This window comes from Bubalus bubalis, chromosome 18, assembly GCF_019923935.1.
Source record: "Bubalus bubalis isolate 160015118507 breed Murrah chromosome 18, NDDB_SH_1, whole genome shotgun sequence".
Taxonomy (NCBI): domain Eukaryota; kingdom Metazoa; phylum Chordata; class Mammalia; order Artiodactyla; family Bovidae; genus Bubalus; species Bubalus bubalis.
Genome location: NC_059174.1, coordinates 15,221,705 through 15,233,965, shown reverse-complemented (window position 1 = coordinate 15,233,965; position 12,261 = coordinate 15,221,705). Strand labels below are relative to the sequence as shown.

Below are 12,261 nucleotides of genomic sequence, written 5' to 3'. Positions count from 1 at the left end.
TCCCCAAGTTTAAAACTTACTTAATCAACTGTGTGGTACTGGCGTAAAGGTAGACATACAGACCACTGGAATACAATTGAGAATCCAAAAATAAACCCAAACATCTCTGGACAATTAACTTTGACAACAATGGTGTCAAGGCACCATTAAATGGATATGATGCCAAGGCAGGTAAAAACCCAGGTAAGACAGTAGGAACTGAGAGGGGGAATCAGAGGGCAGACAGACTTAAACCACAATCACAGACCACAGCCTTGTCTAGCTCAGTGAAACTAAGCCATGCTGCGTGGGGCCACCCAAGACAGACAGGTCATGGTGGAGAGATCTGACAGAATGTGGTCCACTGGAGAAGGGAATGGCAAACCACTTCAGTATTCTTGCCTTGAGAACCCCATGAACAGTATGAAAAGGCAAAAAGATAGGACACTGAAAGAGGAACTCCCCAGGTCGGTAGGTGCCCAATATGCTACTGGAGATCAATGGAGAAATAACTCCAGAAAGAATGAAGGGATGGAGTCTAAGCAAAAACAACACCCAGTTGTGGGTATGACTGGTGATAGAAGCAAGGTCCAATGCTGTAAAGAGCAATATTGCATAGGAACCTGGAATGTTAGGTTCATGAATCAAGGCAAATTGGAAGTGGGCAAACAGGAAATGGCAAGAGTGAACATCAACATTCTAGGAATCAGCGAACTAAGATGGACTGGAATGGGTGAATTTAACTCAGATGACCATTATATCTACTACTGTGGGCAGGAATCCCTTAGAAGAAACGGAGTAGCCATCATGGTCAACAAGAGTCTGAAATGCAGTACTTGGATGCAATCTCAAAAACGACAGGATGATCTCTGTTTCCAAGGCAAACCATTCAACATCACGGTAATCCAAGTCTATCCCCCGACCAGTAATGCTGAAGAAGCAGAAGTTGAATGGTTCTATGAAGACCTACAAGACCGTCTAGATCTAACACCCAAAAAAGATGTCCTTTTCATTATAGGGGACTGGAATGCAAAGTAGGAAGTCAAAAAACACCTGGAGTAAAGGCAGATTTGGCCTTGGAGTACAGAGTGAAGCAGGACAAAGGCTAATAGAGTTTTGCCAAGAGAATGCACCGGATATAGCAAACATCCTCTTCCAACAACACAAGAGAAGACTGTACACATGGACATCACCAGATGGTCAAAACCAAAATCAGATTGATTATATTCTTTGCAGCTAAAGATGGAGAAGCTGTATACAGTCCGCAAAAACAATACCAGGAGCTGACTGTGGCTCATGAACTCCTTACAGCCAAATTCAGACTTAAATTGAAGAAAGTAGGGAAAACCAGTAGGCCATTCAGGTTGACCTAAATCAAATTCCTAGAGTGCCTGATGAACTATGGACGGAGGTTCATGACATACTACAGAAGACAGGGATCAAGACCATCCCCAAGAAAAAGAAATGGAAAAAAGCAAAATGGCTGTCTGAGGAGCCTCACAAATAGCTATGAAGAGAAGAGAAGTGAAAAGCAAAGGAGAAAAGGAAAGATACCCATTTGAATGCAGAGTTCCAAAGAATAGTAAGGAAAGATAAGAAAGCCTTCCTCAGCAATCAGTGCAAAGAAATAGAGGAAAATAGAATGGGAAAGACTAGAGAACTCCTCAAGAATATTAGAGATACCAGGGAACATTTCATGCAAAGATGGGCTCAATAAAGGACAGAAATGGTATGGACCTAACAGAAGCAAAAGATATTAAGAAGAGGTGGCAAGAATACACAGAAGAACTGTACAAAAAAGATCTTCACCACCCATATAATCACGATGGTGTGATCACTCACCTAGAGCCAGACATCCTGGAATGTGAAGTCAAGTGGGCCTTAGGAAGCATCACTATGAACAAAGTTAGTGGAGGTGATGGAATTCCAGTTGAGCTATTTCAAATCCTGAAAGATGATGCTGTGAAAGTGCTGCCCTCAATATGCCAGCAAATTTGGGAAACTCAGCAGTGGCCATAAGACTGGAAAAGGTCAGTTTTCATTCCAATCCCAAAGAAAGGCAATGCCAAAGAATGCTCAAACTACCGCACAATTGCACTCATCTCATACGCTAGTAAAGCAATGCTCAAAATTCTCCAAGCCAGGCTTCAGCAGTACATGAACCATGAACTTCCAGATGGTTCAAGCTGGTTTTAGAAAAGGCAGAGGAACCAGAGATCAAATTGCCAACATCTGCTGGATCATGGAAAAATCAAGAAAGTTCCAGAAAAACATCTAGTATTGCTTTATTGACTATGCCAAAGCCTTTGACTGTGTGGATCACAATAAACTGGAAAATCCTGAAAGAGATGGGAATACCAGACCACCTGATCTGCCTCTTGAGAAACCTGTATGCAGGTCAGGAAGCAACAGTTAAAACTGGACATGGAACAACAGACTGGTTCCAATAGGAAAAGGCATACATCAGGGCTATATATTGTTAGCCTGCTTATTTAACTCATATGCAGAGTACATCATGAGAAACGCTGGGCTGGAAGAACCACAAGCTGGAATCAAGATTGCCAGAAGAAATACTAATAACCTCAGATATGCAGATGACACCACCCTTATCGCAGAAAGTGAAGAAGAACTAAAGAGCCTCTTGATGAAAGTGAAAGAGGCGAGTGAAAAAGTTGGCTTAAAGCTCAACATTCAGAAAACTGAGATCATGGCATCCAGTTCCATCACTTCATGGCAAATAGATGGGAAAACAGTGGCTGATTTTTTGGAGGGGGGACTCCAAAAACACTGCAGATGGTGATTGCAGCCATGAAATTAAAAGATGCTTATTCCTTGGATGGAAAGTTATGACCAACCTAGACAGCATATTAAAAAACAGAGACATTACTTTGTCAACAAAGGTCTGTCTAGTCAAGGCTATGGTTTTTCCAGTGGTCATGTATGGATGTGAGAGTTGGACTACAAAGAAAGCTGAGCTCCAAAGAATTGATGCTTCTGAACTGTAGTGTTGGAGAAGACTCTTGAGAGTGCCTTGGATTGCAAGGAGATCCAACCAGTCCATCCTAAAGGAGATCAGTCCTGGGTGTTCATTGGAAGGACTGATGTTGAAGCTGAAACTCCAGTACTTTGGCCACCTGATGCGAAGAGCTGACTCATTTGAAAAGACCCTGATGCTGGGAGAGATTGAGGGCAGGAGGAGAAGGGGACAACAGAGGATGAGGTGTTTGGATGGCATGACCGAACAATGGACATGAGTTTGGGTAAACTCTGGGAGTTGGTGATGGACAGGGAGGCCTGGCATGGTGCGGTTTATGGGGTCGCAAAGAGTCAGACATGACTGAGCAACTGAACTGAACTGAAGCCAGGGCACCATTAAATGTATATGATGCAATCTCAAAATGTCAGAATGGTCTCAGTTTGCCATTCATCATCACAGTAATCCAGGTCTATTCCCCAACCACTGATGCCAAAGAAACCGACACTGACTGGTTCTATAAAGACCTACAACACCTTCTAGAACAAACACTAAAATAAGATGTCCTTTTCATCATAGGGGACTGAAATGTAAAAGTAGGAAGTCAGATACCTGGAGTAACAGGCAAGTTTGGCCTTGGAGTACAAAATTAAGTAGGGCAAAGGCTAACAGTTTTCCCAGAAGAACACACTGGTCATAACAAACACCCTTTTCCTCCAACAACTCAAGAGATGATTCTACACGTGGACATTACCAGATGGGCAGTACAGAAATCAGATTGATTATATTCCTTGCAGCCGAAGATGGAAAAACTCTATACAGTCAGCAAAAACAAGACCTGGAGCTGACAGTGGCTCAGATCATGAGCTCCTTATTTCAAAATTCAGGCTTAAATTGAAGAAAGCAGGGAAAACCACTCAGCCTTCAGGTATGACCTAAATCAAATCTCTTATGATTTTTCAGTGGAAGTGTTGAATAGATTCATGGGATTAGATCTGGCAGACAGAGTGACTGAAGAACTATGGATGGAGGTATGTACACTGTACAGGAGGCACTGACCAAAACGACCCCAAAGAAAAAGAAATGCAAGAGGGCCAAGTGGTTGTCTGAGGAGTATTTACAGATAGCTGAGGAAAGAAGAAACGTGAAAGGCAAGGGAGAAAGGGAAAGATACAGCCTACTCAATGCTTGGGAAAGCCCAAAATGGTGAAGTAGAAGGATATGTGCTTATCTTCCCCTTTAAGAACAAAATCACAAGTAGCTGTTCAACAGCCATCAACAGGAGGACGTTGGAACCCACCATAAAATATACCCCACATCCAAGAACAAAGGAGAAGCTACAACAAGACGGAAGGAGGGGGTACATTCACATTTAAAGTCAAATCCCATACCCACCGGGTGGGTGACCCACAAACTGGAGAACAATAATACCAAAGAGGTTCTCACACTGTTGCAATGGTTCTAGGCCCCACATCAGACTTCCCAACCTAGGGATCTGGCAAATAGACTGGGAATCCCCAGGAAATCTGACTTTGAAGGCCAGCAGGATTTACTTATAGAACTTACATAGGACTGGGAGAAAGAGAGACTCTTGGAGGGCACAAACCAAACTTTGTGTGCACCAATACCCAAGAGAAAGGAGCAGTGACCCCACAGGAGAATGAGACAGACCTGTTTGTGCGTGTTTGAGGGTCCTTTGCAGAGGCATGTGCTGCCAGTAATTTGCCACTGGGACAGGGGCACTGGCAACAGCAGTCCTGGGAGGCACATGTTGGCATAAGTCCTCTTGGAGGTCGCCATTAGCCCTACAACAGAGCCTGTAGACTCCAGGAGTGGGTCTTCTCTCGCCAAACAACTAACAAGGAGGGAGCACAGCCCCATCCATCAGCAGCCAAATGGATTAAAGATTTACTGAGCATGGCCTTGTCCACCAGTTCAGTTCAGTTGCTCAGTTGTGTCCAGCTCTTTGCGACCCCATGGACTGCAGCATGCCAGGCCTCCCTGTCCATCACTAACTCCCAGAGTTTACTCAAACTCATGTCTGTTGAGTTGGTGATGCCATCCAACCATCTCATCATCTGTCATCCCCTTCTCCTCCTGCCTTCAATCTTTCCCAGCATCAGGGTCTTTTCAAATGAGTTGGTCCACCAGAGCAAGACCCAGTTTTCCCCACTTCCCATCAGGAAGCTTGCACATTCCTCTTATCCTCATCCATCAGAAGGCAGACAGAAGAAGCAAGAACTACAGTCCCACAGCCTCCAGAATGAAAACCACAATCACAGAAAACCAACCAAAATGATCACATGGATCAGACGTGTGCACTCAATGAAGCTATGGGCCATGTCATGCAGGGCCACTCAAGATGGAGAGTCATGGTGGAGAGTTCTGACAAAACATGGTCTGCTGGATAGGGAAATGTCAAACCACTCCAGTGTTCTTACCTGAAGAACCCTCATGAACAATATGAAAAGGCAGAAAGGCGTGACACAGGAAGTTGAGACCCCCTCCTCTAGTTGGTAGCTGTCCAGTATAATACTGGAGAAGAGTGGAGAAATAGCTCCAGGAAGAATGAAGAGGCTGAGCCAAAGCAGAAATGACACTCAGTTGTGGATATATCTGGTGGTGAAAGTAAAGTATAATGCTGTAAGGAACAATATTGCATTGGAACCTGGAATGTTAGGTCTACAAGTCAAGGTAAATTGGGTGTGGTCAATCAAGCAGGACATGGCAAGAGTGAACATCAACATCTTAGGAATCAGTGAACTAAAACCAAAGAAGAATACAAATGACAAACAAGCAAAGACATTCAACATCATTGGTCATGAAGGAAGTGCAAATCAAACTACAGAATTACCACTTTACAATCATTAGGATGGCTTTAATGAAAAAAGAACAAGTGTCAATGAGGATGAAAATATAGGAACATGTAAAATGGCAATTTCTTAAAAAATTAAACAGAATTACCATATGATTCAGCAGTTTCATTGATAGTTTAATAAATACCCAAAGGAAATTGAAATCAGGATCTCAAAGTGGTATCTGTACATCCATTCTCATAGCAGCATTACTCAGCCAAAAAGTGGAGTGAAGCCAAATGTCTATATATGGATAAATGGATAAGCAAAGTATTTTAATATACAAGGAATATGAGGCTTCCCAGGTGGTGCTAGTGGAAAAGAACCTGCCTGCCAATTCAGGATACATAAGAGATGAAGGTTTGATCCCTGGGTTGGGAAGATCCCCTGGAGGGGAAGATCCCCTGGAGGAGAACATGGCAAGCGACTCCAGTGTTCTTGCCTGGAGAATCCCATGGACAGAGGAGCCTGGTGGGCTACATACAGTCCATAGGTTTGCAAAGACTTGGACACGACTGAAGCCAACTTTGCACGTGCACACACACATAAGGAATATTATTCAACCATACAAAGGAACAAAGCACTGATACTTGCTATAGTTTATATGACCCTTGAAAACATTATTATAAGTGAAAAAAGGCAGACACAAATGATCATGTCTTATATGACACATGTGGAAGAGACAAATCCATAGAGACTGAAAGCAGATTTGAGAATACCAGGGGAGAGGAAATAAGGAGTTATTACTTACATGAGTATGGAGATTAATGAGAGCTGTGGTTATACAATATTGTGAATACACTAAATAAAGGCCACCTGATTTTATACTTTAAAATGGTTAAGTGTGTAATATATGAATTTCACCTCAAAAAAACAAAGAAAAGAAGGAAAAGGGTGCTTTCATTAAAAGCTAGTGTTTGTGTAAAGTAGTACAATCTATTTTTAGAAATCAGGTTTTCCCTTGCATGTATTCATCCACATGTCCCAACACCATTTGTTGAAATGATTTACCCAATAAATGCTCCATCCTCTAGTATTCCGTGTATAGGAATGTTAAGAAAATAATTTGGAGGCAGACAAATATTGGGATGCAGAGATGTTCACTAAAGCATTGTTTATAATAATGAATATTAGGAGAAATCCTTAATATCTAACAGTAAAATGTTAATTTTAAATTATGGAATAAGAGGATACTATGTAAACAATGAAGTTGTGTTTCTTATAACATCTGTATAGATACACTTTTATAAAAATAATTTTTAAAGGCTTGTGTAATGTCTGTCTTTTAACTGTTATCTTTGGTTTTCTTTTAATGGATTTCAGTGTTCCAATAATCTTTCTCTCCACATATCTATTTTTAAAAAATTTTAATAACATGAGAATATTTATGAAATAACATTGAGTGAAGAGCAGTAATACTAAAGTGTGTTAATGTGTTTACTTGTTCATGCACATGCCTAGGCAGAAAACTACATGATTAAAAGTATGCTAAAATTTTTTTAAAGTATGCTAAAATGTAACTATGTCTTCATTTTGAGATTTTTTTGATAATTTATTTTCATTATTCTTTTTAATAGTTTTTAAGTTTTCTTAGGAAATATACAGTTTTATTTGGAATTTATGTTCTATTATCTTCTTAACAGAGTATTGATAAATGTTTTTATTTGGTTCTTTTCAGTGAGGTAGTTATAGAGAAACAGTTTATAAGTCTAGTTTGATGTCTGTTAAGTCAGTCTTTGCTAAGTATAATGAAATATGTATATATTTAACATTTACTTTAACAGTGTTTACTATATTTGAGGCACTCTTTTAAGCATTTTCATTCAATCAGCTAAGTCTACAAGGCAAAGTAATCCCATACCCCTTGCAATTAACTATATTGCTTTATAGTTTTACATACATAAACTTTACTAACAGTTATCCCTAAATTCACTGTTCCTTTTCATTATACCTTTCTCTTACTAACGTAAGAATTATATAAAAAATTAGATATATATACTTTGCAATGATTTCATATTTCTGGGTAACATTAGTAGATGTTTAGCAGACTCCATAGCAGATTATAGTATTTAGATATTAAGTAACCCTGTCATTTAAATAGTTTGTTTAATTATGTTGAAAATACCTAGCAAGTCAATAACAGTCTTTAAAAGTGAGTTATAATAGGAGAGATTGATTTTTGGAATGCCAATGTAAGGACTTCATGAACCTGCTGTCCCCTCCCCCCACCAATAAGCAAACAAAAAAAAATGCTGGCTAAATAATATTAACTATTTCAGAACTCTGGAAATTAACCAAAGCCACAGAATGTTCCGAGCATTGTCTATCCAGGTGGAACTCCTGACACTTGAGACGGCAGGGTCTGGGGCATTTTAACTTGAACTGTTTCCATCCCACCTCCCCTGTCTAGTAAATGGTGCAGCAGCCATAAATAGCTAGTAGCCTCACAGTCAGTGGACAAGACTGACCTTTGGAGCCCCATTAAAATTCTCATCCCTATAACACTATCAATATTTGTCTAAACTAGCAACTCCTTAGGAAATCTCCATTCTCAGAATGTTGGGGCTATCTGATTTGACTCAGAGTTCAACCTAGCAGGGGAAAATAAAGGCTCAATCCCTCCAAAACATTACCAAAAACAATAGTGTGCTGGCAAAATCCCAGATGTAGTAAACAAAAGCCTGGCCAAAACATAAAAGGAAGTCCCAAGGCACTCGACAACCATAGGCAACTATAAGCAACTTTGAAATGCTGGAACATCTTCTTGGACATCTAAAAACATGCCTAGAAGGGAAACTACCTCATTTAAATACATAGCTTGATTATGCTACCTTGAGGCACTGCTCGAGCAAGAAATGAAAGTGAAAGCTATCTTATAAAAACACATACACATTTAAAAAAAAAAATGCAGACAACAGAAAATGTGCATAGTGATGTTAGACTTAGTTAAAAGAACCTGTGAATTGGCTATTAGAAACATGCTCAAAGACCTAAAGGAAACTAGGATTAAAAAACCTAAAGTAAGCATGACAACTGTGTCTCACTAAAAGAAGATACAAATAAGAAGTAAAGATCATTTTTAAAAATCAAATAGAAACTCTAGAGTTGAAAAGTACAATAACTGAATCAAAAATTTCTGTAGAGTATTCAACAACAGATTTGAGCTGGAAAAAGAATTGTTGTTCAGTCACTAAGTTGTGTCCAGCTGTTTGTGACCTCGTGGACTGCAACACACCAGGCTTACCTATCCTTCACTACCTCCCAGAGTTTGCTCAAACTCAAGTCCATTGAGTTGGTGATGCCATCCAACCATCTTATCCTTTGTCATCACCCCCTTCTCCTCCGGCCCTCAATCTTTCCCAGCATCAGGGTCTTTTCCAATGAATCAGCTCTTTGCATCAAGTGACCAAAGTATTGGAACTTGAGCTTCAGCAACAGTCCTTCCAGTGAATGTTCAGTTCACTGGTTTCATCTCCTTGCAGTCCAAGGACTCTCAAGAGTCTTCTCCAGCACCACAATTCAAAAGCATCAATTCTTCAGCATTCAGCCGTATTTATGGTCCAATTCTCATATCTGTACAAGACTACTAGAAAAATCATAGCTTTGACTATAGGCACCTTTGTCTATATGCATCACTATATGCAAAGTGATGTCTCTGCTTTTTAATATGCTAGTTAGGTTTGTCATAGCTTTCCTTCTAAGAAGCAAACATCTTTTTAGCAATCCTGAATATAGGTTAATTGCAAGTTTACAGAAAGAAAAAAAAACCCTCAGAACCTGTGAAACCACCATCAAACATACCAATGTATGCAAAAGCAAGTCTTAAAGGGAGAGAAAGGTGAAAGTGGTAGTCATTCAGATGTGTCCAACTCTTTGCAACCCCATGAGCTGTAGCTCGCCAGGCTCCTCTGTCCGTGGGATTTCCCAGGCAAGAATACTGGAGTGGGTTGCCATGCCCTTCTCCAGGGGATCTTCCCTCCCCAGGGATCAAACCCAGGTCTCCTGCATTGCAGGCAGATTCTTTACCATCTGAGCCACCACGGAAGCCCAAAATAGAGAAAGGGGCAGAATAAATATCTGAAGAAGTAATGGCTGAAACCATCCAAATATGATGAAAAACACTAATCTGCACATATGAGAAACTCAACAAACTTAAAGTAACTCAAAGAGTCACCACTGAGACATGTAAACTATGAAAAATAGAGACAAAAAGAGACTTCATAGCAGCAAGAAGGATGCAGTTAGTTACATGTGAAGGAGCCTCAACAAGATTAACAGCTGACTTCTCATCAGAAACCACAGAAGGCAGAAGGGGATGACACATTCAAAGTGCTGAAAGGTGGGGGGGGGGGGGGGGGACTGTCAATCAAGAATTCTGTTGGATTGGCCAAAAAGTTCATTTGGGTTTTTCCATAAAAGCAGAGAAACCCAAATGAACTTTTTGACCAACCCCATATATAAGCCAAAGCTATCCTTCAAAGGAAAGTTATGACCAACCTAGATAGCATATTGAAAAGCAGAGACATTACTTTGTCAACAAAGGTCCGTCTAGTCAAGGCTATGGTTTTTCCAGTGGTCATGTATGGATGTGAAAATTGGACTGTGAAGAAAGCTGAGTGCTGAAGAATCGATGCTTTTGAACTGTGGTGTTGGTGAAGACTCTTGAGAGTCCCTTGGACTGCAAGGAGATCCAACCAGTCCATTCTAAAGGAGATCAGTCCTGGGTGTTCTTTGGAAGGACTGATGCTAAAGCTGAAACTCCAATACTTTGGCCACCTCATGCGAAGAGTTGACTCATTGGAAAAGATTCTGATGCTGGGAGGGATTGGGGGCAGGAGAGGGGGACGACAGAGGATCAGATGGCTGGATGGCATCACTGGTTCTATGGACATGAGTTTGGGTGGACTCCGGGAGTTGGTGATGGACAGGGAGGCCTGGAGTGCTGCGATTCATGGGGTTGCAAAGAGTCGGACACAACTGAGCAACTGAAATGAACTGAACTGAGATAAAAAGAGAATTCATCACTAACAGACCACTCTTCAAAAATACTAAAGGGAGATTTCCTAAGTGATTTACAAAACAACTGCATAAAGTAATTATAGATTTGTGTTGATGGGCTGAATATATAAAAACATAAATTTGTATAATAACAATAACACAAAAGGGTGGGAACTTTGGAGCAAAGTAGTTGTTATGTGCTAGGTATTGAGGTATTTTGTTAAGTTAATATGCTAGTTGCAGTTCCCAGGGTAACCACTAAGAAAACAGCTCAGAAAATATATAATAAAAGAAACTACAGAATTAAAATGCTGTAATAGAAAACAATTAAAAGAAAGCAGCAATGGAGAAATAGAAAAATTAAAAAGACATACAGAAAACCAATAGCAAATAGCAGGCAAAAGTCCTACCTTATCAGTAATTACATTGCATGTAAATGGAATAAATACTCGTATCAAAAGGCAGAGATCAGCAGAATGGATATTAAAATATGACTCAACTAGATGCTACCTGCAAGAGAAACACTTTATATCTAAAGATATAAAAAGTTGAAAGTTTTAAAAAATGGGATAAATTGTACCATGCAAAGAGTAACCAAAAGAGTTGAGTTTCTCTAGTTGCAGACTTGCCCCCTCTCACTGAAACTAGAGAAAGCCCATGCACAGCAAAGACCCATTTAAAATATATATCTGGAAATGAAACAACACTCCTAAAAACCCAGTGGGTCAAAGAAGAAATCACAATAGATACTAGAAAATAGATGAATGAAAAAAAAAAAAAAAACCAGCATACCAAAATAAATGGGATGCAGCTAAAGCAGTTCTTAGAGGGAAATTTGTTATACCTAGAACAGTCTGAAATCAATAACCTAACCATCTATTTCAAGAAACTATAAAAAGAACAGCAAATTAAGCCCAAAGGAAACAGAAGACAAGATATAATGAGAGAAATATGTAGGGGATAGAAAATCAGAGAAAACCCAGCTGAACCAAAAGTTGGGTTTTTTAAGAGTAACAAAATAGACATACCTTTAGCTAGACTGTTCAAGAAAAAGAGAAGACTCAAATTACTAAAATCAAGAATGAAAGACAACTATAAACTTTGAGACCTAAAAAGGAAGCTACAAAAATTGCCAATAAGCACATGAAAAGAAAACAACATTAGTTATTAGGTAAATGCAAATGAAGGCCATGATGATATACCACTTCATAACCACTAGAATGGCTGTGATCAAAAGACAGAGAAAATGTTGATAAGAATATGGGAAAACTGGAACACTCATATATTATTCTTACAACTGTGGAATGATACAGCCATTTTGGAAAACAGAAGTTGGCACAAAAGCTTGTATGTGAATGTTCACAGCAGCATCCTTCATCAAGAGCACACACTACATGATTGCATTTATATGAATCTCCAGGATAGGCAAATCTATTGATATAAAAAAGTAGATTA

The 12,261-nt window shown here is 39.8% G+C and overlaps 1 protein-coding gene and 1 long non-coding RNA gene across 2 annotated transcripts in view; one reads left to right on the top strand and one right to left on the bottom strand.

The window, feature by feature from the left end:
• LOC112580379 overlaps positions 1-12,261 on the bottom strand; it is an 80,404-nt gene that overhangs the window by 42,333 nt on the left and 25,810 nt on the right. The gene's annotated exons all lie outside the window — the stretch shown is intronic.
• The window catches only part of ITFG1 (integrin alpha FG-GAP repeat containing 1), a 313,498-nt gene that overhangs the window by 291,482 nt on the left and 9,755 nt on the right, over positions 1-12,261 (top strand). The gene's annotated exons all lie outside the window — the stretch shown is intronic.